This window comes from Ailuropoda melanoleuca, chromosome 7 (genome assembly GCF_002007445.2).
Source record: "Ailuropoda melanoleuca isolate Jingjing chromosome 7, ASM200744v2, whole genome shotgun sequence".
In the NCBI taxonomy this organism is placed as follows: Eukaryota; Metazoa; Chordata; class Mammalia; order Carnivora; family Ursidae; genus Ailuropoda; species Ailuropoda melanoleuca.
Genome location: NC_048224.1, coordinates 57,585,221 through 57,613,155, shown reverse-complemented (window position 1 = coordinate 57,613,155; position 27,935 = coordinate 57,585,221). Strand labels below are relative to the sequence as shown.

The 27,935-nt window shown below is 58.6% G+C and overlaps 1 long non-coding RNA gene across 4 annotated transcripts; it reads right to left on the bottom strand.

Annotated features, from left to right (window-relative positions):
• Positions 1–1,486: 1,486 nt before the first annotated feature.
• LOC109489859 lies at positions 1,487–11,412 on the bottom strand. 4 transcript variants are annotated; one of them, XR_004626627.1, is made up of 3 exons: positions 6,493–11,412; positions 2,661–4,854; positions 1,487–1,664 (listed from the first exon to the last, which is right to left on the bottom strand). It is a non-coding gene; the product is annotated as an uncharacterized LOC109489859 (long non-coding RNA). The 4 variants fall into 4 exon arrangements; XR_004626628.1 differs by lacking the exon at positions 1,487–1,664 and having other exon boundaries at positions 1,792–4,338; positions 4,632–4,854; XR_004626629.1 differs by lacking the exon at positions 1,487–1,664 and having other exon boundaries at positions 1,792–4,854; positions 6,493–10,213; positions 10,334–11,412.
• Between the last annotated feature and the right edge of the window lie 16,523 nt (positions 11,413–27,935).

The following is a 27,935-nucleotide window of genomic DNA, read 5'->3' as shown; positions in this document are numbered from 1 at the left end:
GCGTAAGATGCCAGCTGGCATGCCTGCGGGCCTCCTGAGAGTGCACCTGCCACCCGGCAGACGTCAGCACGCTCCTGCTAGGCGTCCCCAGGGCCAGGCCTGGATTCCCCAACCTGGAAGGCTGGTGGAGCTCCAGGGGGAGCCAGCTGGGGTGACACCGGCACGAAGCTTAGGAACTGGAGGTCAGATCTGAGGGTGGCCGGGGGCTGCGAGGAGGGGCGTGTGACTCTGTGTCCTCCCCCCACCCCGCCCCCGGCTCCCAGGCTCAGCAGCACACGTGCCCTTGGTCAGAGGGAGGCAAACAGCGTTTAGGAAGCATGGCCTGACGTCTGTGCTGGGAAAGGAAAGCATAAGTGATTCTCTAAGAAGCGGCTACTAGGAGGGAGAAGCCAGCTCTGCCGACCGCTGGGCTCCCACATGCATCCTCTGTGCACTGATTTGCAGAGCTGTCCCCCAGGAATCGCCCTCTGCACCCCCAGGACCCTGCCTGGCGTGGCTAGGCCAGCTCGCACCCCCCGCAGCCACGTCCTGGTGGTGCCCGGTGGGAAGGGCTGGTTCTGGGGCCGGGACGGTGGGGAGCGATGGCGGCTAACGGCTCGGGTAGGAATTCGCTTGCTCCTCTGTGCTCCGGAGCAGTGGGGCCTTGCTGCTCGAGCATGCACTCGAGCGGCAGGAACGCGGCCCACGTCTGTTGCTCTGTGAGTCGTGTGCTCATTAAACGGTGTTATTTGTGTGACAAATTCCCTGAAACAACACCGCGTGTCCCTGCCTTTCTCGGCAGCCGCCCTTCCCCAACAACACTGGGCCTACAGAGGGAACAGCACTGCCCTCCTCGTTCACGGAGACCCTCCCGCGGACTGGCCTTTAGATCCTGTCACACCAAGGGCCACCTCCTTCTCTGGGGGACCCATCAGGTCCTTGAATCGTCAGCATGTGACAATTGAGGTCACCAGAGAGACAGGTCAAAGGGTCCCACTGTCTTCGACTCTGTGACACGCGTCACCCAGAGAGCACCTCCAGCCGCACCGGCAGCCTCCCCCTGAGCAGCAGACACCCGTGCTGTCCCCAGTCCTGGGTCACGGCCCCCTGGAAGCGAGCGGAGGCTGCCTGTGGTCTTTCTGCCGCGGCCCCTCGCTCGGGGCCAGGAGACCCTCCCAGGAACAGAAGAGGGGCTGGAGTCGCTTCTAATCTCCCCTTTCCAACGGCCTCTTCCGGGGTGCACTTTCTACCCCTCAGCAGGGAAATTACAGCATCTCCGAGGTGTGTCCCCAACAACGCTGCCTCCAGTCCAAATCCACGGACCCTCCTCGCTGCGGGAGAATCAAGCCTCCCCCTAAGTTGATCCGGGGGCCGGGTCCATCAGAGTGCAGGGGCGGGAGCCCTGGCCGATTCCGGGGAGGGCAGTGGCCCCCAGCTGGCCTGCGGGCTGGGGTGCCAGGAGCCGCGGGCTGGCCCCTGGCCCCTCAAGAGGACATGTCCCGAGGGCACTGTATCCCCAGCCGCAGTGGTCTGGGTTGAAGGTGGACACTGTGGATTGGCCAGTGCGCTAGAGATCCGGCCTGGGGCTGACGGGTGGCCCCTTCCTGGGCGGGTCCTGCCGGGTGTTCAGGCACTTTTGTCGCGGGAGCCGTGGTGCCCTCTGTTAAGGCTCCCGTGGGGCGTCACTGGAAAGAAATCAAATCCACACAGTCAGGAGAGGACGGTGGGTCCTTGGGGAGGATGCTTGCCTGGGGGCGGGCTGCTGGGTCCCAGTGGGGTCTGCCATTCACCAGCCCAGGGACGAGTCCTCACCCGCTGCTCAGGGGGCTCGTCCATCAGGTGGGACGCACTGCCCCCTGCCCCCTGCACAGGCTCGCGGGGAGCTGCCGAGTAACAGATGTGTGTCGGCCCAGAAGCCAGTGTGTGATACTCTCATGGTGAGGGGTTATTAAATCAATTTATTACCTGGGACGTCCCTTCCAGCCAAATCCATTTCAAACCAATTAAATTGAAAAATGGTTGCAGAGAAATATGCACTGGGGCTCTGTCAGGGGCTTGCGTTTCCGCTTTAGGACTCAACACTGGTGGGGTCAGCCCAGCCTGCCCGCGACGCCCGCCCATAGTGGGTCCCAATCCCCGGAGCCTGTAATTGCCACGCGAGTGGAAACGGGCCCTTTGAGGTGTGACTGAGGCTGTGGAGATGGGGAGGGTATCCTGGATTATCCAGGAGGCCTCGGTGTTAGCACAAGGGCCCTTATAAGAGAGAGACAGAGGGACATTTGGCCCAGGATAGAAGCCATGGGCAGAGGGAGCAGAGGCTGGAAGGTACGGCTACAGCCCAGGGACACCGGGGCCACCAGGAGCTGGGAGAGGCAGGAAGGACCCTCCCCTAGAGCTCTAGAGGGAGCTTGGCCCTGCGACACCGTGATTTCAGGCTTGTGTCTTCCACAATTAGGAGATAATAAATTCCCGTTGTTTCAAGCCCCCAGCTTGGGGGATCTGTTGCCAACACTGCTCTGGGGTGAGCCTCTTGGGGGCCGAGTGGACGTCTGTCTTGTCCCGACAGCTTAGGGGCTTTCCACGTGCAGGCTCGTACAGCTGACGAGTCAGGAGGCTGGCCCCTCCAATAAGGCCCAGAGAAGTCTGGGCAGCAGTGGGAGCTCAGAAGCCAGTCTGCTCACCCCGAGTCCAGGGCTGGGGCTGCGGTTCAGGTGTGGTTGGGTAGAGCTCTGCATGGCTGCTCGCCTTCCTGCGATCCAGGAGCCCCACGGCGCCAGCAGACCCGAGGGGGACAGCTGCAGTGGGGACTGAGGGGTGGGCTGGCCTTCCCAGTGGACATCTGGGGGGCGGACCAGGAATGGCCCTCAGCCCCTGTGCCCTGCACTGGCCGGTCACCGTGCCTCTGCTCGTCTAACCCTGCAGTGACCTGTCCGCATGGAGCTTCCCCGAGGCATCAGGGACCCGGATGTTTGGGCATGTGGTTGGGTACCGGGGAAGGACAGAGCCCTGCTCTGGGGCCTTTGGGGCTGGGGCTTTGGGGTCATGGGGGATGGCGAGAGTGCTGTTGGAATGTAGGGTGGCACTGTCTCCACGGTAGCTGCCTGATCCCCAGAACCGGTTCGGTTCAACTGTCCAGAGGTGTGCGATGTTCGTGAGCACCTGTCCCAGGCCAGAGAGGGGTCTTGTGGCCCCAGATTCCCATCTGAGGCTTCACTGCGTGGCTGGGCTGGAGGCACGGCAGGGAGAGAGCATTCAGCTCGGGCTCTGAGATGGGTGGTGGGCGTCCCGGGGCCCAACCCACAGCCTGGCCCTTAGCTCAGACCCGGCCAAGTGTGGCTGCAGGTCCCCGCGGTCCCCGGGCCATGAGCAGCCCCTGGGAGCTGGGCTTGGAAGGGCATTAGTGATAATTCACAGTTCCCTTCTCCTAAGCTCGATCCTATTAGGGGGGAAAGGTGGTTTGCTGGCTGCAGAAAGCCTCTTTCTGGTTGCATTCCACACTTCTATCTCTTGAGCCCCGAGTCTGAATACGGCAGGGACGGGGGAAATCCTGACTTAATTTTTGTGGATGACTTTCTCCCATATGAAGTTAGGTCTTATGCACGTTCACTCAAATACAACGATAATCAAATGCCTTTGGTTATAAGCCTCTTTCCTCCGTGGATTTCAAAGCATTTTGGTGCTGAAGTATGAGGATTTCTTGGTGGCGGATTGGACTCTCCCGGCAGGCCATCCGTCATCTTTGCGCACTTGGAATAACAATAATTACAGCAATAATAGTAATATTAGCTCACGTTGGTGTGGTGCTTGACGGCTCACAAAAGCACTTACACATCCATCATCTCGTCTCGTTCTCGCAGAAGGCCCTGGAGACGCGTGGGGGAGGCATGACGGCTTCCACCGTGAAGAAGAGGCAGGAGACCCCAGGGGCAGAGAGAAGGCCTTACACGTGCCCAGGCTGGGGCCCTGGCACGGGGGACCCAGGCCCGCTCCCTGCCCACCCCCTCGGCCCTCCACCCCTCCCGGGACCCCAACACCAGCCTTTCTTGGTCTTCCCAGTCCTCTGCCCTCGTCTCTGACTCAGGCTCAGCTGGGAGCCCTCCACCCACTTCCCGCCACACCCCAACGTGGCCTGGCAAGGGGGGGTGAAGTCAGGGGCGGCAGTGGCCCTGGCCTCCTGGTCAGAGCCAGGAGCATCTCGGAAACCACCTTGCCTGTTGTGGACGTCAGGACACCGATGGGCAGGGGAGTCAGAACCGCAGACCCTCCGTCCTCACCCGGGGAGAGCTCACCTGCTCCGTGAAGCCCTGCCCCCAGGACGCTGCAGTCTGGTGGCCCCTTCGTCCCTGGGCGGGGGGCTCCCTGAGGCCAGGAGGGAGGGCTGGCGAGGGCCTCCTGTTCCTCCCTGCCACCCCCGCTCCCGGGACAGAGCCAGCCCTCCCCTGGGCGCCGCGTGGGGACCCCTCTGCCTGGGGAACCAGGGCTGGTGGGCAGCGACGTCTTCCTAGTCTTGGAGGCGGTTAGACGTCATGCTGCAGCCCTGCCTGATCTGACGGTGGTTGCGTGTCCTTTCTGGAGACCCTCAAAGAAGCCCCTGTCTGCACGCTGAGAAGAGAGTGCTTCTCTCCGCCCAGGGGCCCTCCCTGCAGCCTCACCTGCTCTCACAGTGCCCGCGGGTCCCAGGTCCAGCGCTGCTGCCTCAGGGCCAACGGCAGGTGCACCGACACTCCGGGAAGCGGGGCTCGGAGGCGGAAGCCGTGCGCCCCTTCCCGAAGCATTTCCCTGTTTGCTTCCTGGTGCACGAGGTCTGGGGGGGTCCCTGGAACAGGCCGGCCTCATCTCTCCACCACATCACGGACTCACCGAGAGCACCTGCACCTGGTCAGGGAGACGGCTGGGAAGTCTCAGAGTGTGTGGAATCGCAGCGAGTGCTGGCCCCAGGCCAGAGGAGGCTGCCGGAGGGGGTCACAACCAGAACCCCTCGCCAGCGCTGTGTTCTTCAGGAACATGCAGGACGTTAGGATATTACAGCCGCGATGAAAAATGTGCAGCGTGACCTCAGCTCCACACGTGCACACACACTTGCACTCACATGTACATGTGCACACTTCTGTGTGCACACACTTGCACACAAGTGTACACGTGCACACAGGTATGCACACGCACAGGTATGCACACGCACGCACACACGGCAGGGAAGGGACCAGACCAGGTGCACCAAGCTCAGATGCAGCCACCCCGGAAGGCCTCCTGGGCCGAGGTGGTGAAGGTCTGCAGCCGTGGGCTGCGATCCAGCCCTCCGCACTCCTTCCCGGACGCCCGATTGCAACCGGGTTGCCTCCCCAGCCTCGCTCTGAGTCTCCGCACTGGTTCCTTAAGGCCAGGGAGGTTAAGGAAACCTTGCACAGTTTGGGGAGGGCCCGGAGATGGGGCATGGGCACCTGGCATGGCTCATGCACCCTCGGTCCACGGTGGCCACACCTGTGATCTCTGCTGGGTGAGATTACAAGCTCATTCTCGTCTCTGTCGCGTGTGTGTATTTTTAAATTCTACCAGGGTTGTGCATTACTCTCAAATCAGGAAGGCCGTAAGCAACTTGAAACCCTGCTACGGCCCCTGCCTGGCGCGTTCCGGTGCCCATGAGCAGGATCTGCTGTCCCGGCCCCGCCCCTGCCTCCCCGCCCCCCGCCACCGGCGCTTTCCTAGGCTGGAGCCTGGCCTGTCCATCTCCCTCCTGTTTGCAGAGACTTCCCGGCTGCTCTTGCTAATTGGGGCCTAGTGTTCCTTGTGCTTCCAAAGGGAGCACCTCTCCCCTTGCTGGCCGTGGTCAGGGCCTGCGACCTGCTCTCCACGCCCCACTTAATAAATACAGCAACTGGCGGCTGCCTTTTTGAAATGGAAATACTGACCTACATGCTTCAAAGCAAGCACAGAGACGGTGTTCGCTGGCACCGCCTTCCCCAACACAGGCTTTGCATTTTTAAAGAACTGTGAAGGGCATTTGTTCCCAGAATTTCTGACACATGCGCGCTGCCCCTTGTGCACGTAGCCAAACGCATTTCACCGAGCAGCTGCTGCGGGCCTGGAGGGTCCCAGAGAGCTCCACACGGGGGCTCCGGGGCCGGGTCCTGGCCGGGAGGGTGAGCCAGGGAGAGGGCATTTCTGGGAGAGGCTTGGAGTGTTGGGGCTGCGGGGCAGGGACAGAAGGAAAACCCCCCTTCATGGTGGAAGCGAGAGGGATGCTGCGGAGGGGCTGGGGGCCGTGTGAACCGTAGCTGTGGGGGCTGGGGGTGGCGTCAGCCCGGAGACCTGTCCCCCGACAGCGAGCCTTGCCCTGGCTCTCGCTTCGAGGACGCTGCCTGTAGCCGAGCAGTATCTGGTTATATCTCAAAGCAGAAAATAAATATGCATGAGGCCACACTGACCCAAGAAATGACAGAACCAATCAACACATGGGGAAAAGAGACACAGTTGCAGAAGAAACCCGAATACTGTCCATAGCTGCTTGGCCCTCACCCCTGCAAGTGCGGGCGGCACGTGGCGACTTCCTTCCAGGGAGAATGACCTGTCCCTGCCCAGGACGGACAGGCTCGGGACACGCGATGCTGCTGCTACTCCCCGGCCCGGAAATCCCAGAGCGTGGCGCCCAGGGTGCCTTCCTCCCGAGCTTCTCTCGGCCGCTGGAGACACACAGGGATGGGCTTTGGCCAATCCTCTGCCATGAGCAGCCTCGTCCAGGAAAGGCTCCTGCCACGCACGTCCCAGCCATCCGGTTCCACGTGGCCTGCGCACACTTGCCGCGTCCCCTGTGATACGGAGGGAGTGGCGGTGGGAATCTGTCAGCCCTGGCGCTCACCGTGGCTGGATCTGAGCGTGCTGCATTTGAACATGACTGTGGGCTGGAGCGGCCTCGTCCTGTGTCTGACCCACTTGACCAACGGCCGCCAAAATGAGCTGCTGCCCGTCCGCACCGCCTCTGGGGACAAGGTCGGCTGGAGCGGCTTTGCCCGTGGCAAATGGGTTCCAGGATGCAACTGGCTGGGCTTGGAAAGGTACCACGAGATCTTTTCCAAGTAAAAATTCTGCGCTCCACCCCCACAGCATGCCTGCTTGAAATCTAGCTGGGCACGGATACTGCCTCCATAAGGTTCCGAGGGAAAGTCCCCGGTGTCAGCACAGGAGCTAACACACTCTGCAATCCCCCACTGCTGCCCTGACAGACACGATCCTCTCTGCTGGGCTTCTCCACGAGGCCTCTCCCTTCGAGAAGCCCTTGGCCACCCTGCTTTCCCTCCCTATGGAGCCTCACTGGCTTCCCCGTGGGCTGTGACACGTGTGCCTGCCCCGATCCCTCCCCCTCTCCCAGGAGCTGGTCACCTCCTTTCTTGAGTGAGCCGGGACGGATATGGGACAAGCGACACACCCTGCCCCCCGTGTGACAGCCGCTTAGTGCCTGCAGGGAGACAGGGATGTTGGGTGAGTTGGACAAAGGTTAAGAGAAGAGCATGGCTGGAACCGGGGCTCCCCCACACTGGGGAGGAGGTGCAGGAGACTGTGTGTAGTAGCAAAGATCTGCAAGGGGCAGTCCAGAAATCCCGCTCCCAGGCTGGCCTTAGCAACTCCAGTGGACATGCTCACACGTCCAGGCGAGAAGCTGGCAGCATCCACCCTGCAGTGCAAGCGGCCCAAGTCCCCAGTGACAAGGGGCTGTGGGCCTCAGAGTTTCCAGAGAGCTACAGGTCAGGGTCTGGGCCGAGGGGGGTATGTCCTGGAAGCCCTTCTCCTGCTCTTCACCCCAGCCAGAGCTCTCGCTGTGCAGCCTGGCCCTGGGGGGAAGCATGGAGGTGTCAGGGCCTGAACCACGAGGCTGCTGGGTCCCCAGGCTCAGCTTTGCCGCTCTGCCCTGAGACCAGCAAACTCGTGCCCTCGCCCTCACCGGGGACTCGCACACGCAGGGATGCTGCCTCTGCCAAGTCCAACCCTCTCTAGGTGAGCACCTTGACCTCTGCCCACAGCGCAGAGTCCCAGGATGCAGGCACACCCTCTCTGGGGCGCCCTGGGCCCCTTGCCCCCCTGTGCCTCCCCGACTTGGGGAGTTTTTGCTCCAAGGACCTGTGCCTCACACTCTTATTCCAGCCACTGGAGCCAATCTTTCTCCTGGTGCAGACAGCCCGGCCCAACTCAAAGAACTTCCACTGTTCTGCCAGAAGCTTCTAGAAGACACAGTGCTAGGTTCCTGACTCTCTTCTCCAACACTGTCCTGCAAAAGCCAAATGGGCTGGGAATGGACACCCACTCGGAGGCAGATGATTCATCAGTCAGTGGGGGACCAATCGAATTCTATGTCTGGGGAATTAGTGGGTACATCGGGTGGTAAGTGTGGGGGGCGCACAGGATACGTGGGATGTCCTGTCTGTGTGCAGGCCTGGTCCAGCCCACCTCTGCCATCTCTCCTGGGTGGGGGCTGTGCCCTGCTTGAGGTTCTCCCTCTCCCCCTCCCCCGGCTAAAGGGACACTTCCTGGCACAGTGGGAGCAGTCCCCCCCACTGCCAGATGGGGGTCACGCCCTGACCAGGCTCCCACGTCACCCCGCATCTTGGCCACCCTCGTAGGGACAGCCAGCCAGTGCTGGTGCTGCTCAAGGGGGTGTCTGCTTCTGGTGGGCGAGACCCTTTGTCTCCTTGCCTCGCCCCCGACAGCCTGAGGAGTTTGCTGCGCCGAGCCCATACTGTCCCCTCACGGGCTCTTACAGATCGGGGTGCTGGGCTCCCGTCCTGCACATCACAGCACTCCGGAATCGTGGGCGTGAAGCGCTCCCGCAGCAGGCTGGGCAGGGACCCACGGCGGCCACGAAACAAACCACTCACCAGAACGAAGAGGCATCCGGGGACTAGGGGACCCCGAGAGTGAGTGATGGTGATGCCAGGTGCCCTGAGCGGACCGGCCCCATGCACAGGCTCAGTGGTGCCCAGAGGATCCTGTCCTCCAATGACTTCTGTTCTGCGCCTTGTGACCCGGGATAGGGAGGCCCGTGGTGGGTGCTGGGTGCAGAGTCAGGCAGCACACAGCCTAGTGTTTGCTGAGCCCGTGGACGAGGAAGATGATGGCTGCTCATATCACTTTTTGGGGTGACGTCCACGCTTCAGGGGGAAAAGGTCCTTGTAAAAGAGGACAGGCCTCCTGGGAACCGAGCTGTTCACGTGTCAGCCTGTCTCCTGGGCCTGCTCAAAGTGTGTGAGAGGAATCACTTTGCACAGGACTTGATTTCTCCCGGGTGCCTTCCCCAGCGCCCACCCCGTCCCGCACGCGCATCCGGATTCGCCGGCAGCCTCCGTGAAGCCGCTTCAGGAATGACCCTGAGCGGGGGGGTTCGGGTCCTTCCGTGGGCGGACTCACGAACTTCACACACGGCAGGTGAATGTGTCATCGGTCCATCACCCATCCCTGGACCCCGGGGCGTGTCCACCTTTCCACTGCCGTGAATGCGGGGGCACCAAGATCTGTGCGAGGTGCTGCTATGATTCTCTTGGGGACGGACATGGGATGGCGGGCCCGCGCAATGGCTTCCGTTCTGATGCACCGAGGGAGGCGCGTGCTCTCGTCCGCGGAGGCCGCGTCACAGAGCGTCTGCTACTCGCTGCATGCTTTTCGGTTTTGCTAATCGCTGTCCTCATGCCTGCTCTGGCCTTCAACGCATTCTCGAGGACTCTTTCTTCCCCCAGATATTTTACAATTATCCCATTTGAGGGAGGGGACGCTTGGGTCAGAGGGGGCTAGAAGTGTCGCATGTCACGTGGCCAGTGAGCGCCTGACATGCCCCAAGCCGGGCCCCAGCCTCCGGGCCAGTGAGGACCCTTCCTCTCTCACCAAGAACACCTTCAATCTTACCTTGTCCGATGAGCACAACTGTGAATAAATGAAGGAATCGGGAAGGACCGAGCACCACTGTGTGTGGGGGACCAGCCGGTGACCGCCACTGAGAGTGGTCTATGACTCTGCCCAGGTGAGGCCCAGGCTGATGACATGGGACAGCTGGTGGCTGGGGTCCGGTGTGGAGCCCCGGGAGGCAGGCGTGCAGTGCAGAGGAGGGGAGAGAACTCACGTCTGGGCTTCGGGCAGTCAGAGCCAGGCCAGAGCAAGGCCGGCGAGGAGCTCCGGCCGAGGCCAGGGGAGCGAGTCCCAGGTGAGCGAGGGGCAGAGTGGAACTCACTTGTCCCCAGAGACCCCAGCAGACCTTCTAGGACAAAGAAAGGGAAGGATCTTTGATGGGAGGGAAAGTAAAAGGCAGTTGTTGGATCAATAAATGAATTCATCGACTTGATTTGCAAACCACTCCGTCTTCGCGAGCCTGGCTTACCTTCCCGGGCTGCACGGCAGTGTCTGGAATTCATCTTCTTTGCTAGAGCCCAGCCCGCTCACGGCTGGGGTCAGAGTGGAGAGTAATGCTGCTGGGGGATGGCGGGATGTTAACCTGTCCCACCTGTCCCAAAGCTGTGTCTGGGGAGTCTCCCCCAGGAATGAGTATTCAGGGCACACACCTTGGGCAACACAGGTCTTGGCCTAAATAGTCATGGCAGGATTCTTGGCTGGCCAGGGACTCACCGGGGGGCCTCTGGGGGAGGGACGGTGGCAGGGAGCCTCGGTGGCTAAGAGCTTGGTGCAGCCATCCTGTGCATTACGCATCCCCGGGGAGTCTGTCCCACTGGCCACGGGAAAGGATGGGGTGAGAAGGACCAGAGGGTCTCACGCTGAGCCCAGCGCCAGAGCCAAGCCCTCACTGGCAGTGCTACAAGGAAGCAAAGTTTCGGGGCTGGAGTGGAGCCCTGCCCGGTCTCCTCTCTCCCCGGGACACCTGTGAGCACACGTCTGGGCACACACGTGCCCACACAGGCACCTGCATATACTCGTGTGCACGCACGCACACAAACCCATACACGTATGTGCACGCGTGTGAGGCCTCTCCCTGCATCCCAACAGCGCCCGTCCTCTCGCCCTCAGGGAAGAGGATCCCACACGCTTCTCAGGCCAGTCCTTGGAGGTCCAGACAGCCGACATCAGTCTCGCGCGAAGGAGACCCTTTGGACTCGTCATGTCTCTGCCCCGGTCCTCGTCTGGACCCCGGGGTCGAGAAGGGCTGCACCCCCCCCCCGAGGGACGGTCCGCTGGAGCTGGAGGAGGACACTGGATGAGGTTCTAGCTGCAGTGAAGGACCAGCCCTAGGATTCTGAGATGCTGCCCTAAACGTGGACCTCCGGCCCATTAGCACAAACCTCGCAGGTTCCTTCCCGTTCCAGGCCACACCGCGCAGATGGCGCCTGCCTGGGGCCAGTGGACCCAGCCAACCAGGGGACGGGAGGGTGGCCACCAGAGCTGCACACACACGGCCCATGCACGCGGTCTCTGCTACAGTCGGCGAGGGCCACCTCCGTGCCAGGAACCGTGAGCCTTACCTCCCAGCAGCCGAGATGAGAAGCTGAGCCCCGGGTGCCATTGTCCCTCAGGGTCAGTGGTGGGCACTTCAAGTCTGAGTCCGAGCCGCTGGGAAGGGGAAGGGACCGCCAGTGTCTGCTGGCATGGCGGGAGACGCAGGGAGGCCAGGTGCCCAGCCCCCACTGTCGTCTGATGGACACCGCTCGAATTTCCCAATGTTTCTGAAATTCCTCGGCCGTGTGTATGTTTGAATTAGGATCCAAAGTCCACGCTGATTTGTCAACATGTTTCTGGGGGCGCCTTTCACACCTAGGTGTTCTAGGCAGACTGAGCCCCCTGTCCCCAAACTCCTATGTTGAAGCCCTAACCCCTCATGTGATGGTGTGAGGAGGTGGGACCCTGGGAGGTGATGAGGGGTTTGATGAGGTCTTGAGGGTGGGGCCCCCGTGACGGGATTAGTGCTTCCTGAGACAGACGTCCGGGAGCTGCTCTGTCGCTCGCTCGCTCCCTGCCAGGTGAGCACAGGCCAGGAAGAGAGCCTCACCAGACCCGGGTCGGGACCCCAGCCTCTGCTGCTCAGGCCGTCCCCCAAGACACTGGGTGTCCCCTCCCCCCGCTGGGTGGTGTTCTTGCCTTTCTCTTTGGTGAAGGAACGGGATCACTTGTCCTCTGGGGTCCCCTGACGTCCGGAGGCTGCTGTCTGCATCTCGTGCCCCTCTATCCCCTGTCCTTCCTGGGCCGTCCGCTGACCCATTGTCCTGACAAGAGCCCGGGGTGAGGGACGGGGTACTTCCTGCCGTACTGCCTGGGATGGGGCACAGGATGTCTCGTTGTCCCTTCCTGGGGGCGGGATGAGGTCAGCCCCATCTGTTCTCACAAACCCCTCAGCATTCCTCCCGAGGGCCCGGCAACACTGCCGAGCACGGCCTGGATTGGTCTGTACTCCACTGGGAAGCCGGGGGTGTTGTCAGCCTCCAGCTCCGTTCCCACCGAGGCTCAGTCCCCACAGGAAAGGGAAGAGGGATGCTTGGCTTCCCCGGTTTCACGCACGTCCAGAAGGACGAGGATGGCCTTGCCGAGCTTAGCTCTGAGCTCATGAGTCTCCCCGTCTCGGTGTGCGTCATTCTTACTACGGTTGTTTCCGTGCCCAAAATGTCTCATCTTCCACGTAGTGGGCGCACCTGCAAGCTGTGTCCTTTTGAAAGATGACTTGTCTTTACAAAATCCTGATCACTCTCTTGTGAGTGAATCTTCAGTTTGCATGAAGCCCATCTCCGATGGGGACACACAGGTCACCATTCCCATGGCCCCACGGCCTCTTCCACGTCCCCAATCCAACGCATGGATGTTACGTCCCTCTGAACGTCTCTGGTTCCTCAGTGCTCCTTCTCTTGTGGCCCACCTTCTCCAGGGCCGAGCCAAGAAGATCCGACCGGGCCCTCCAAGAAGCAGGTCCGTGGTCCCGAGGCTGTGGCCTCTGGGAATCACGCAAGGAGAGGGAATGGCCGGCACGTGAGCTGCGGGCCCCGGGCCTGGCCCATCTCCATCCCGGACGAAGCCCAGTGGTTACAGTTAAGCCAGGTCTCACATGAAGGCTGTATCTCTACATAATCTCTCCTAGGGTTTCGTTAACCGAACACAGAGCATCGCCTTCTCAGCCTGGTGGGCACCTGCTCGCATCAGGAGAGCCCCAGGCGTGGTCTCCTTGCGATCCTTTGTGCACTGATCACAGGTCTCCCCGAGGGGACTGCGGTCAACCTGTAGGGTCTATAGCTTTCTTGGGACTGGACTTCAGACGCTCCGCATTCCCACCCTCCTCCAGGACGCCCGGACGGAGGAGGGGTGCAGACGTACCAGGGTGCACACTTGACCAATGTGCCCAGACGGAGCCACCACGGCCACCACAAGGCCACAGCCCAACAACGTCCCACCTGCAGGTTCCCACGAGAACAGGGACAGCTGGGAGCTGACAGCGACTTCACTCCCCCTCAGACTCACAACTCAGAGCTAAGGTTGGAAGATTCTAGAAAAGTGGTTGTGGACATGCGAGTTCCCCACACACCCCGCAGCCTGTCCTGCTGCCCCTCCCATTTCTGCCTCCCTACGCGGCAGCAGGAGGCAGAGGGCAGGGAACGTGGGACACACAGGTGCACGCCTCACGGCGCACGTGGGCCCCGGACACGCCCACACCCAACATGCCACAGGTCACTGGGCAGCGTGTGGAAGCCACTCGCCACGGCTGGCCGGACCTGCAGGCCCCTGTGGCACGCGCTCGGCCCAGAGCTGGCTTCTCCCGGGACTGGAAGCACCCTGGGGAGATGAAGACCCCTCGTCAGCCTCCATCTGCACACAGGCAATACACGTGCCGAGCGCACAGCTTATGAGGGGCTCTCAACAGTCCCTGAGACGGAGGAGGCCATCACCTGCCAGGGTCAGCCCTGCGTGCTTTTGGCTTGAGACCCTCCGGTCAGGCAGCCCGGTCCAGAGGGCTCTGGACCCCCTGCCGACCTCTTATTTGGAAAGCAGAGATCCTATCTTCCACCCACTGAACCTGCTCCCTCCTTCGATCGGATTTCCAATAAAAATCCTATCAAAATAAGAGGGACGGTTCCTGAGCCACGCAGGACCCCGGGATTTCAGGTTACGTGCCTGTTCAACCATCACCCAGACTTCGACTCAGCACCTGCTTTCTGCAAGAAGTATGCGTCCTCAAGCCCGCCGGAAGGATGCACGCACGCACGCAGGGCTAGTTAGCATTCTTCCTTATGGATCAAAAGTACCAAGTTATTTCCTTTCATTTGTNAAGGACCCCAGGATTTCAGGTTACGTGCCTGTTCAACCATCACCCAGACTTCGACTCGGCACCTGCTTTCTGCAAGAAGTATGCGTCCTCAAGCCCGCCGGAAGGACGCACGCACGCAGGGCTAGTTAGCATTCTTCCTTATGGATCAAAAGTACCAAGTTATTTCCTTTCATTTGTGGTACAGAATTTTATTTTAAGTATGATTTTAAAAAAAACATGTCAAAAAGGAAAACACGAATGTGCATACATTTTAAATTCTGTAGCATACACCAACAAACAGGATTGTAAAAAGAAGACAGACCCAAAAATATTTTCATTACATAAAACTGAAGAACTCGACATTAATTATTCATAACAAATTCCTCTAAAAAAAATCCGCTAGCCCCACACATAGCCACGGAAGTGTGTGGGTCTCTTTCTCCCGGCCCGTACACCACGACTGAAACAGTTGGTCCCTGATCTGTATCCCCCTGCGGTGAAGGGAGGGCAGCATGGCTGGTGTCCTGGGCCCCCCTTCTTCAGGTCTCTCCTGTTTCCTCCTCTTCACCACGTCTCTCCCAGCCCCCAGATGGAGGCATGCCTCGCTGAGCTGGCCGTTTCCAGCACATAGGGACACGCGTGGACTCCTCCCGTGCTGTCCCCACAGCCCCTCTCCACCAGGTGCGTCCCCTACAGGCACAAGTCTGCTCTCTCGGGGTCACATTAGCGCCCCGCTCGGCGACAGGATGGTGGATTGACGTGCTTCACCTAGAGGCTTCGTCACAAAAGGACGCTTGGCAGTTTTAAAATGTCCTTTTCTCTGTGTGACTCAAGGTCTGGTAACTGATTAAAAGAGACAATGATGGAAATGCAGGGTGGGGGCGTAACTACTCCTGGTTACCGGACAGGCTGTGTTCTTTTAACGGAAACCCTGGTGTCTTCCAAACGCCCCTTGCTCTCAGCCTGATAAGATGCCCCAGGGTCAGCCTGAACAGTTCTTGACCGGACTGGCCTGCACTTCTCCGGAGCCCTGGATCCTGCCAGCGGGAAAACGGTGTGTGGGGGTCGGCGTGTGCAGGGGTGCATGCACTCTGCTGCGGGGCTGGCTGTTGTTTCCAGGCCCCGCGCTCCCTCCAACTCTCTCTCGCACAAACTTTATGAGAAAACAGTTACAACATCATAGTGACGTGTCCAATTCAAGGGTTTGCGTGTGATTTATGTCATTTTATATCTGTGTCTGTCTCGCATGTTCATCACCTTCTCTCCGAGGCGCCCCGTCCCGAGGGCGTGCACCTGCGACGCACGTGTAATGTCTTCAGAGTGACAAGGTCGACATTTCACTAACAACACAGTTGCCAAAACAGTTCGATGGCTTTGTTGTCTTTTCACCAGGAGGATATAAAAGGCGTATCCCATCGGGTGTAGATCATGGACGTGCGGAGAAGGGCACTCCCCTCGCGGCCCCTCCACTCCGTTTCTTCCCACCGTGGATAACCGCTTCCCCGGACTTCTAAATGTACCTTCCTCATTGTAAAACACAGGCAACCACGTGTGTACTTGTGAATGTCATCTGTACCCACGGCCCCTCTCTCAGACGGCAGGTGGCCACGCACACAGGGACGCACGTCTTCCCTTCTCTGCCCGGAAGTGTCCTGGTGGCCTGTGGGCGGGATAGAGAGATCGTCTTTATTTGCTCGCCGTCCTTCACTGACAGCCTCGTGCCGACACCACTCCCTGTCGGGGCAGCATGTTCTGGCACGTTCTGCCAAATCTCCCCACCGGGGCTGCGTGATCGCGCAGTCTGTGCCACGGTGTCAAAGCACCACAGACTGAGCCTCGGGCAACAGAACTGGCTTGTCTTGCGATTCTGGAGGCCGGAAGTCCAAGATCGAGGTGCTGGCAGGGCCGTGCTCCCCCTGAAACCTGTAGACGAGAATCTTCCCTCGCCTCTTCCAGGCTCTGGCCGTCACCAACAACCCCTGGCCTCCCTTGATTTGTAGACCCCTGGCCCATCTCTGCCTCCACCACCGTACTTCTCCCCAGTGTCTCTCTCCTCTTCTTAGAAGGACACCCTTCATCTTTGATTCGGCCCCTAATGACCTCATCTTAACTCCACGACATCCCAAATACAGTCACATTCTCCTGCACCAGGGGTTAGGACCTGAACACATCTCTTTGGGGGACACAACTGAACCCACAACACATCCCTACCAACGCAGTACAAGGACACCTGCCTCCCTGCCGTCCCACTGGCAGCCTGGGCCCCCCAGAGCAGACTGTGTCCACCCGGGGACCGAGGACCGGGCCTCCTGCCCCTGCAGGCTGCATCGCTGAGACGAGGCTGTCATTGAGCATGGTTTGTCACGGCCCATCTCCATTCCACTCTGCCCGAATGACAGCGTGTTGTTGAGGGCCTACCACGGCAGGACCGTGCTTGGTGCCACCAGGCAGACAGCCACGGACAGAAGAGGCCCAGACTCCTGTCTTCGTTAGCTTGCATTCTATTTGGGGGAGAAGATAAACAGGTGAAAAGCGCAGCGTGCCGGACATGCATCCCCCGTGGCTTCTGTAACAAGTGCCACCAAAGTCAGGGACCCCGATTCTCGCCCAGCCTCCAGCCCCGCCCGGGCCCTGACTGCGGCCCGATGGGACGGATGCCGGACTGAGGCCAGGCTGTGGAGAATAGACTTCCGCTGTTTTAAGTCATGACCTGGTGGATCAGCACAGGTGAGCTGGGCACAAGCCAGGCAGCGGTGTGAATTTTCGGTACGCCTCACTGCCCAGGTGACCTTCGCACGCAGGTGGGGGTGGGGGAGCGAGGCTGGGGAAGGCCATTGGAGCTCAGGGAACAGCAGGACAACGACCTGTGTATATGGTGGGGGAGCTGCATATCTGGGGAGGGGAGGGAGGCCGAGTCAGTCGGGGGATGTGGGGGACACCAGGTCCTGAAGGGCCGTGAACTCATGGCAGGAATCTTGGCTTTTCCCTCAGTGACATGGGAAGCCAGCGGACAGGCAGGGCAGAGGGGAGTGGTCGTGACACCGGCCTTTAAGGACAATTCCGAGGGATGCATCGGGCGTGGACTATAAAGGGCCTGACAGCGGAGGGGTCACCTGGGAGGCCGATGAATGGGTCAGTGACCCCCGGCATGCAGGACCAGCTGCATCGTTTTCGGGGCCCAGCACAAAATGAAAATACAGGACCCCTTGTTGAAAAACCATGAAGAATTTCGAAACGCCAACAAGAGAGCCTTCAGCCGAGTGCAGGGCCCTGCACTGGGGGCGCCTTGCAGGCTTCACGCCCGTAAGGCCGGCCTGCAGAGTGGGTGGTGGTCCAAGAAGCCAGAGGGACACATGGGTTGTGACAGGAGCACCACTGGGGGCCTGCTCACAGATCGGATGTGAGGAGAGAAGCTTCTAGAACGACTCCAAGGTTTATGCCCCAACAGCTGGAGGGGCAGAGCAGGCCTTCCCTCCGGGGCGTGAGCCAGGAGGTGGAGCTGAGCACTGACAGACGTCCAGCTGGGCAGACACGGCTGGGAGGGGTCAGCACTCCGCTGGTGTGGAAGGCCCTGAGACAGGGACCATGCCCGGGGCATAGAGCCTCGGGGAGAGGGGAAGGACAGGGAAGGGCAGGTCGGGGCGCTCCCTGTTGGGGAGAAAGCCCTGAGAGGAAGAGAGCAGAGTGGGGACAAGCGAGGGAGCTATGTCCTGGGGGCCTCCTCCAGGGCTCCCAGCGATCCAGCGGGGGACAGACAAAGAAAGGGCCACGGCAAGGGGGCAGGGATGCAGGGCTGCAGAGGGATTCGTGAGAAGAGAGAAGAGCAGGGTCGGTGAGGCAGACACTCTTTGGACGTGGTTTGGGGTAGGAAAGGGGTAGAGGAATAGTCTGGGGGGCAGGCCACGGACAGTTTCTCTTTGGGTCTCTCGCTGCTGGCTTTGTGACACAGCAGGCTCGGGTGTTTCCGTGCCGATGAGAAGGATCCGGGAAAGGTCACTGGCAGTGACGGTCAGGAGCAGAGGTCAGCAGGCCCTGGGGCTGCCCAGGCTGGTGGTGCGGACGGAGCAGGGACGGCAGGGAGGCGGCAGACTGTGTAATGGCCGGGGGCTGGCATTTGCTGGCAGCCGCCTGACCCACTGTGCTGTGGACGGAGGTGCGGGCCTCTGTCGGCTGCCATCAAGAGCCACCACAGTGCGCTGAGTGCCCCGCCACGTACCCACATGGGGGGGACCTGCGACGGTTTGCTCCCCGGCTCTCCAGCCGCTGCTGGTGACTGTCGCAGGTGGCGTGCTGGCGGCAACGGCCGATCTCTGGTGGGTCCCTGGCTGGAGGGCTTGGGCGGAGGACAGTCACTGTCTCTCAGGTGTGTCCCCCGCCTGTGCGCTGGGCCAGCGGGCGGGACGTGCTGGAGATACACAGCAGAACCGCACAGAGCCTTGTCCCCACTCCCTCTGCAGGCCTGCGGTCCAGCGATGGCGAGTAGACAGTCACCAAGGGTGCCGAGAGGTGCTCCTGTCCAAACCAGACCCTGCTCACCNCGTGCTGGAGATACACAGCAGAACCGCACAGAGCCTTGTCCCCACTCCCTCTGCAGGCCTGCGGTCCAGCGACGGCGAGTAGACAGTCACCAAGGGTGCCGAGAGGTGCTCCTGTCCAAACCAGACCCTGCTCAGCCCCCCGGGGCCCAGAACCTCCCTAAAGGTCATTTCTGAGAAGTTCACACTCTCCTTTGAACAGAGCTCTTTGGGTCACCAGAAGGCCTGGAATGTGTACAGGCAGGCTTCGAGGTGGACCAAGGGTGGCCCCTGAGTAGAGCAGGGGACGCGGTGCCTGGCGGGAAAGCCCGGGGGACCCCTGCATGCTGGAGGTCCTCGGCGCCCAACGCACGGCTGCAGAGCTGCCGAGCTGCCCGGGGCTGGTGTCTGAGAGTGTCCACGCACACTGAAGGCACTACACGTGGGAGGCAGCATGGGAAGTCCTCAAGGCAGGGGACAGGGGCGTCTTCATCTATGATCTCAGACTGCGGAGGGCCTCAAAGCGAGGAGCCATGAAAGAAAAGATGGATAACCACGCTGTCCCCAAAATGTGATCTTTTCACATGGCAGGAAAAGTCACAGGCCACATGGGGAGCTGAGAACAATTTGTCTTCAACATACTGCAAAGGGTTAACATCTTAACATTTAAGTCCCCTTACAAATCCATTAGGAAAGGACCAAGAACCCAATAGAAAAAACAGGAAAAGTGCATGAATAAAGAGTTAACACAAAGGACACACAAATGGCTTTTAAATGTCAAGAAAATGATCAATAGTCATATCAGAAATACACATAAGCAACACGGTGCGAAGGCCGGAGCCCGCCCGTGGGCTGTGGAGGATGTGTGGCTCGGACTCCATCAGGTGGCGGGACAGCCGCTCTCGGAAATAAGGATGCATGTGCTCGTGGGGTGCAGTGGTTTGGGTCCGACGCTGCACCTGCGGCCCCTCCCCATACATCGGAGGTGCCCCATCCCCCCGCCCAGTGCCATTCTTCCTCCCCTGAGGCTAGGGGGGGAAGGGCACAGGTTAAGCACATCTGAAGTCTAGGAGGAGATCCCTGGAGTTTGGGGAGGGGACATTCAGCTCCGTGGAAACGACATGGCTCTGTGTGTGGTGTCCCCGCTCTGGGTGGGGCGTCTGGCGCGTCTGCAGCAAGGGGATGAACTCCTGTGGGAGCACAAGGCTCCCGGCTCCATGTCATGCTCTGAATAATCGTTGCAAGAGGAGCGTGGCTGAATAAGGAATGTCTTTGTTTCCCCTCCTCTCTCCACACTCCCAAATTTGCCTGGGTGGATGGTTCACACGTTTATTTTCTCTCTATTTGGAGGGCAGGAGGCTCCGGGGGACAGGACAGGGAGAAAAGCCCTCTGACCTGCAAACGCAGTGGCTCCCCAGTGGTGGTGTGGGTTAGAGAGCGTCGTCCGCCAAGAGAGTGAATACTCGCCCTTGCGGCAAATGGGGTTGGCTGACCTGCACCTGCTGGGAGCGTTCAGCGCTCAGTCAATGCTCTTCCTCTGGGACAGAACACAGGCTCTTACAGAAGCTGGCCACCGCTCCCTGGACGCTGACCTGGAAACTGGGTCCTGGAGCCCGTCTGGCTGCCGCATTCGGAAGGGAGATTGGACGGGCTCCACCTCAGCAAACCTCGGGCCCGGGAGGAATCACGGGGGGTTCATGCTAATTCTGTCCCCATTTCCAGGAACAAATCAGTCCTGTCCCCAAACCTCTCCCCCCATCACATCCATGACAGATGGGCAGGAGAAAATACTCACGGGGCACCTCCATCTGCTGGTCCTTGCCTGGCCGACGGCATGGCCCCGCACTGCCCCGCCATCACCAGCCCCCACCTCCCTGATTTCTGGTTCATGTGCAAGGCTAGAACTGAGTGGGCACCCCGAGACCAGAGAGCAGGAAGCCCCCCACCCCGGAGCAATAGCCATAGTGCCGTGGGCGATGCAAGCGTGACCCGCTGCAGGGGTCCGTCAAACCTCTTCCACGGACACATTTGTCGACAAAGCCCAGGTCACGGGGTCCATCCCTTGCAGAGGAAGGCGGGGTCTCTCTCTCTCGTTCACTGCAGGACAGGAAGGCTGGGACAGGTCTGGGTGTGGAGGGCGACCCTTACCTTGGGCACACAGAAAGCAGGGCACGGTTCTGAGTACACAGTGAGGTGTGCAAACCAGTGTGGCAGGAAGACCCTTTCCAGGCGACCACAGACTGGGGCGGGGAACACAACGGGGCTCGGCGCACTGCAGGGGTTCAGGCGAGCGTGATGAGGACCTCCGTCCAGGTCTTAGTCTTGGGACGGGCAGGATGAGGGAGATGAGCCCTTCTCCTGGTGCCCCTGGGACCAGCACCCACGGTGTTAGAGGAGCCTGTGGGGCCATCACAGCAGGGCTCTGCCAGCACCTGCTCCAGGTCCCAGGCACTGGCCCAACACCGAGCACGTGAAAATGGCCTGCCCTCCATAGGCGCGATGCTCCCACTCACAGCCGGCCTGAGGAGAGCCAGGTCCCTCTGGTTCTGGTTCAAAGCAGGTTAGAGAGCTGGGAAGGATCGAGCAGGTATTTTCAGGTAAATGCCCCTCCCACCTGACACCCCTGCTCTGCCTTCCCATGGACCCTGTTCTGCCCACCCTGAGCCCTCACCTCATGCAGCAGATTGAAGACACGCCTGCCCTTGAACCTTCTCCTGCAATGCCTGGGATGTCGGCCCGGTGCGGAGTCCTGCCTGCTTTGAGTGTGAGACCACCAGGGGACCAGACCCTCGGGACAATGAGGGAGAGAGGAGCACGGTGACCTGGACACTGGTGTGGAGAGTGTGGATCCCTGGTTATGTGCGGGGGCCCTTCACCGGCTACACGGTTTTCAGACCTCACATTCTGGAATGAGTGGTTGTTGACCTCAGACACAACTGGCTAAATAAAACTATAGGACTAAGTGAGTTAACATCTATAAAACCGTGTGAAGGGGTCTGGCACACGATGATAACTATGGAAGCATCGTTTTATGTAATAACTGGTTGCTATTAACGGCTGAAGAACGGGAACCTTCAGGAGTATCTTCCTAGCACAGCGCTGCCAACAGATTATTTGTTTAGAAAAGTGACTGTTTTGCACAATCCATTCTGAGCTCTTTAAAGCAGAAGACAGAATAGTTTCTCATTCATTAATAATTATTAACATTCACTCATTCGTCAGATCGTCCCTGTGGCAGATCGATTTGCCAAATGTGGTACCCTGTTGTATCCCATCTCCTGTGCTCCTTCTATGCAACAACTGGCCTTACAATCATCTCATGGCCAGGCCTGTGTCCCCTCTCCTTGAGGCTTGGCAGACTTTTTGCCCCCTCCACCAGAGGGTACAGAGGAAGCGATGCCAGCTCACAAAAATGCCATGCCCTTACTTCTACCTTGATCTGGACAGCCTCCCCTGGCACCCTGCCACCAGAATGGGAGGAAGCCAAGCAGCCGCATGGAGAGGCCATGTGTGGGGGCTCCGGCAGACAGCCGGCATCAATGGCCCACATGTGAGAGACGAGTGCTCAGGGGAGCCCAGCAACAGAATTCGAGTCTTTCCTGGCCTTCAGGCCACCCCAGCTGACGCTGTCTGGAGCAGAAGCAAGTTCTCCTTTCTGAGCCCTGCTAAAATGGCAGGTCTGTGAGCAAAGTAATTAATTAATGCTGTTTAAGCACCAAGTTGGAGTGACCTCATGCATGGTAGGCATGGGGCAGAGTGCGGTTCATGGATGAGGCTGCCATAACCAAAACCTAACAGGTATGAGGTTGGCTTTGGTACCAGGCAGCAAGAGGAATCTGGAGAAGCATGGAGGGGGAAGAAGGCATGTGAGAGCAGATGGGCTGTAGAGCACTGACAGCCAGGGTGTGGGTCATCAGTGGATGCCACACACTCTTTGTTATGCCAAGGCAGAAGTCTGCCCACTGTTGCCTATGATTTCATGGAAAATGAGAAATAAATACACTTAAACTCCATGAGCTACTGAAGGAGTCTCCAGACAGAATATTCAAAGTGCCACCTGGCTGCTTGCGGAGGCCAGTGACAAAATGCCAGAGCAGAGGGAGGAGGTGAGAGTTGGCCTGTTCCATATAAGGGCCCAGGATGGGCTGCATCTGAAGACATGACCACCCCTCCTCTCTGCCCCTCCGGATGGTAAACACATCTACAAGTAACAAATGGCTTCCAGGGCTCTATTTCCAGAGTAGACGACAAACTAACAAGCCAATCTTCTCCCCAAAAGCAACTATAAATACTAGCAGTCTGGATGGACCCTGAGGCCACAAGCGCCAGGCAGAGGGGAAGGGGTCAGAACTGAGATTTGCACTCCTGCCATCCACAGGTGCGACGGAGTGTGCAGTCTGCATCTATCCGAATAAGTTGGAGTGATGCGCGGAACCCAGAGTCTCACAACAAGGCAGTAGTTTCCGAAAGTGTTCAACAACTGAGGAGTAAGGAAAGTGACACATTCTCAAGGAAAAAGACCCTGAGATAAACCAACATTGGAATTACTAGACAAGGCAGCCATTTGCAACTATGCTTCATGAAGGAACAGAAAACACATTCACAATCAATGGAAAGAGAGAAAATCAAGCAGAAACTGTAAAAAGCATCCAAATGGAAAGTCTAGCACTGAAAAATAAAATATCATGAATCAAAAAATTTACCTTATGGGCTTAATTATTGGATTGGACACAACAGAGGAAAGACACAATGGACTAGAATATAGACCAAATGACAGAAATCACCCAATATGAAGAAGAGAGAGAAAAACACCGAGGAAATAAATAGCACCTTAACAATCTGAAAGTGCTGAGAGAAAACCTTCTCAGCCAAGAATTCTATGTCCAATGAAAGTCGCCTCAACAAAGAAGAAGAAAGACATTTCCCCCTGAAGGATAGCTAAGAGAATCCTCTTCCAGGACCCTACGGTACAAGCAACGACAAAGGGATTCCCTTTGGCAGAGGAAAATGGTGCCACGTGGAAATGGGGGTTTCCAGGAATGAATGAAGAGCATGAGAAGTGGCGGGTATATGGGTAAATAGAAAATGAGCCTTTTCCCCTGAAGTTCTTGGAAAAACATAAGACTGGCTAAAGCAAAACAAGGACATTGTCTTGGGGGGTTTATCATGCATGTGAAGTAATGCATTTGATGATGAGCACAGAGAGGATGAAGGTATGAACAGACCATTAACCCAGGGAGACCGGGAAATTAGGAAACGTATGTTGCATCCCTAGAGTAACCCCTGAAATAACAACACAAAGATGCATATAACTTGAAAGTCAAGAGACAAATTATTTATGGAATTATTTTTTTTAAATAGTCGCATAATCCAAAAGAAAGCAAGAAAATAGGAGAACAAGAGTAACAAACAGAACAGAAAAAAATAAAAAAAATATAAAACAGCACACCTAACACTTATTAATTCTATTACTAGAATAAGTAAGTACTCCAATTAAAAAGGCAAAGGTTATTGGAATGGATAAAATGAAAAGAGAAGCATATCGATTTGCCTTCCGGAGGGGTCTCAGCAGGAGCTCAGCTCCTTCCCAGGCGCTCACTGGCACCAGTTCCACTGGGAGGACAGCGTGGGAGAGGTACCACGAGACCGACTACCCCAGCTGAAGAGCAAGGCAGTGCCCCTTGGCACCACACCCACTGGGCCATGTCCCGGCAGAGCTCAGGGGCTCCGGGCTGGTGTGAGGGGGCAGGGCAGCTGTCCTCCACAGGCAGGACCCTCAGAGCCAGGCCCGCACCCACTGCCTCTTGGAGCCACAGCTCAGAGGCTCCTTGTGATTTCCCAAGTGGGAAAGCTGGTGGGGTAAGAAGAAAGACCGAACTCTACATTGGTCAGCAGAGAGGTGGGACAGCGTCGCCGACCATGGCCACCTTGCACCTGACTTCAGCCAGCCCAAAGGGGGGAGTCAAAGCAAGGAGCCCAGGGGGAGCCTGCTGGTGGCAGGGGGCAGGCCCCGGGTCCACTTAAATCCAGAACTAGGACGAGCTCACAGGGGACTTTTTAAAAAAGATTTTATTTATTTATTTGATGGGGGTGGGGGAAGGGAGAGCATAAGCTGGGGGGAGTGGCAGAGGCAGAGGGAGAAGCAGGCTCCCCGCTGAGCAGGGAGCCCCATGCGGGACTCAGTCTCAGGACCCTGGGATCATGACCTGAGCCAAAGGCAGACGCTTCACCGACTGAGCCGCGCAGGCGCCCTCACTGGGGGATTTTGATGCAGGAGTCAATATAATAAGTAGTCTAAACCCTGACAATGTAAAAATAATAGAAGCACTAAGAGTGGATGCAGAGCCTGGAGGGGAGGCCAGAGGAAGAGGAAATGAAAACTGCCCCGTCTTTCAAACCACGACGTGTCCGATGGAGTCGGGATGGCAACGTGGGCTAGAAACACGCCCCGCCCAACAGCTAAGGGTCCGCAGGGATTTCTCTGTCTCCGGATTAGCAGGTTCTCCCAGGAGAGGGGACTTGTGCGGTGGAGGTAAACGAGCTCCTAGTTCCCAATTTCTTCAGCTTCTCTTTGGTTTCCTATCCTTCTGTCAAGTTCAAGTTCGATCTAGTACTTCCAGGCTGCAAAGCATGGGGGGGATGACCTCATCCTTTTGCATCAGTGCCTGCTCAGCCCTCCTGCTCGTTTCTAGCGGTTGAGCATGTGTGTGCCGGGCACGGTCCCAGGCGTCTCCCACGCTGTGGCCCGCCGGCTGCACCCAGCTGGCAGGCAGGGGCTCGGAAGGCAGGGCCCGGGAGACTGACGTGTCCTCGTCACAGGTCGGGACTTGGGACTTGGTCTTAGGGGACGCCGTCTGACATGTCCACGTTCCACTTCCTCTGTGCACCTGCACAGACAGGTTGTCTGCATGGCCGCCCCCGGAGACAGCACTGCTTATTCTGGGTAGCAGGCTTCTGTTGCTCTTGCTGTTATGTTCTTCTTTGCATTTTATTTTCTTAAAGCGATACAAAAGCAAGTGTGTAATTAAAAAAAAAAAAAAAACCCTGCTTTCCTAAGATACAAAGCGCATACGACATGATTCACCCATTTAAGTGTATGCACAATGGTTTCCGGTATATTGTTATTTAAAAAATGACGTGCGTGTGTATGTCGGGCATAAAATATTCACGATTTTTTAAAAGATTTTTTATTTATTTATTTGACAGAATGAGCACAAATGGGGGAGGGGCAGGGGCAGTGGGAGAAGCAGACTCCACTCTGAGCAGGGAGCCGGACTCCGGGCTCGATCCCAGGACCCTGAGATCATGACCTGAGCCGAAGGTAGATGATCCATTGACTGAGCCACCCGGGCGCCCCCAAAATTTTCTCAATTCTTAAGTGTCCAGTTCAGTGGCATTGATCCCATTCACCATGTTGTGCAGTCCAGGTCCAGGACTAGTTTATCACCCCACACGGAAACTCTGTCCCCTTAAGGCATTACCCGCCGCCCCCAGCCCCAGCCCCTGGTAGCCCCCGCTCTGCCTTCCGTCTCGATGGCCCGACTCCCCTTGGGCCTGGTGGGTGTGGACCCCACAGGGTCTGTGCTTCTGGGTCAGGCTTACCCCTCCGGGCGCAATGTCCTCCACCTTCATCCACCAGCCCTTGTCAGAGTGCCCTCCCTCCTCAAAGCTGAGCGACAGTCCAGCGTGCGGACCCGCTATGTTGTGTGTCCACTTTCTGTCGATGGACACTGGAGTAGTTAGTTTTTGGCCATTGTGCTAAGGGTGCCATGCGCACGGATGTCAGACCGCTGCTGGACACGCAGGCAGCAGGCCCGGGGCACGGAAGGCGCTCAGTGAGCCCTCAGCGCCTCCCTCCTGGTCCTTCCGAGTTTACAAAATGTTTGTACTTGCCCTGCGTTCGTTCGGTCTTCTCAACAGCCCTCGAGGGCCTGGTTCCGGCATCGTTCATTCCCGTTCTACAGGAGTGGAAATTCTGAGCCACTCCCTGGAAGGGTCAGGATAAGATCCCTGCCCGAAATCTCCACGCGCAGCACCCTCCCCCCAGCTCCGCGCGCAGCCAGACGTCCCCAGTTGTTGAGGGGCCAGGGACAATGAGAACACTCAATGAAAGAGGAGGAGGGGAGAGCTCCCATGACCGCTCCTCTCCACCTCTCCCAGGGGCCACCCCGCTAGAGGGCGGACCCCAGAGAGCAGGGCTTCCCCAGGAGGAGCTGGCCAGAGAGCGGAGGCCTGGCAGCTGCACCACCACCTTTTCTTCTCCAGGTGCTCGAGTCCAGGCCCTCGTCTCCTGTCTGGAGGATGCCTCCTCCAGTGCCCAGCGGCACGGGGACAGGCTGGGAGTTGACATCCTGTGCTGGCTCTGCACCTCCCTGGGTGACTTGTTAGTTACCCCCAGTAGGGCTCCTGTTTCCCCGCCTGGGATAGGAGAGGGCTGGATCGTCTGTAGGCCTTCTTCACAGTTGACTTTCCAAGGGCTAAACACCAAACAATGGGACAGAGAAGAAAGACATGTGCCTAAACTCTCTGCCACCTGAGCTTCCCAGGAAACAGACGCTTGGGGACTTTTCTCCCTAGAAAGGGGAGTGTAAATGGGAAATGTGAACCCCAGGACAAGCTTCCCTGGTCTACGACTTGGATCTCTGGCTGGGAGTAGGTATAAAAGGACAGCGTCTGGTGACGGGAAGGAAGACAATGCAGACACCCCCACCCCCGGGGACCCTTCCAGGCCTGAGTGTACCTGTCCCCACGTGTATGCACACAAACCGTGAACACAAGGACAGATCCTCAGCCACACACCCTGCATGGGGACAGCAGCCCCAGGGCACATTCTGTTCCCCTTGCACCCCCATGCTGACCACCCCCCAGAGGACAGGAAGAAGGCCTATCTGAGCACCAGATGACCTTTTTGCTAGCTCTGCCTGCCACGCCCCCACTCCCACACCTGCCTTGAGACACCCTTCCTGGGTCCGAGCGCCAGTCTATCTCATTAAACCCTGACACCTATAAGGGCATGTTCCACTTCTATCTCTGTACCTCCTGGAGATGTCAAGCTTAGCTCCTGGGCGGGCAGGCCAGACCCTCCCCCAGCGGCTAGTCCCTGCCCCGCCCCTGCCATTCCCATCCCAGATCCAGGGAGTCCGGAGCCCCCTGCAGTTGTGGCCAGCCAGGATGGATTCTTCTCTCCGAGTTAAATTTCCCCCGCCTTTTTGATGTCACATCCTGTCCCAGCC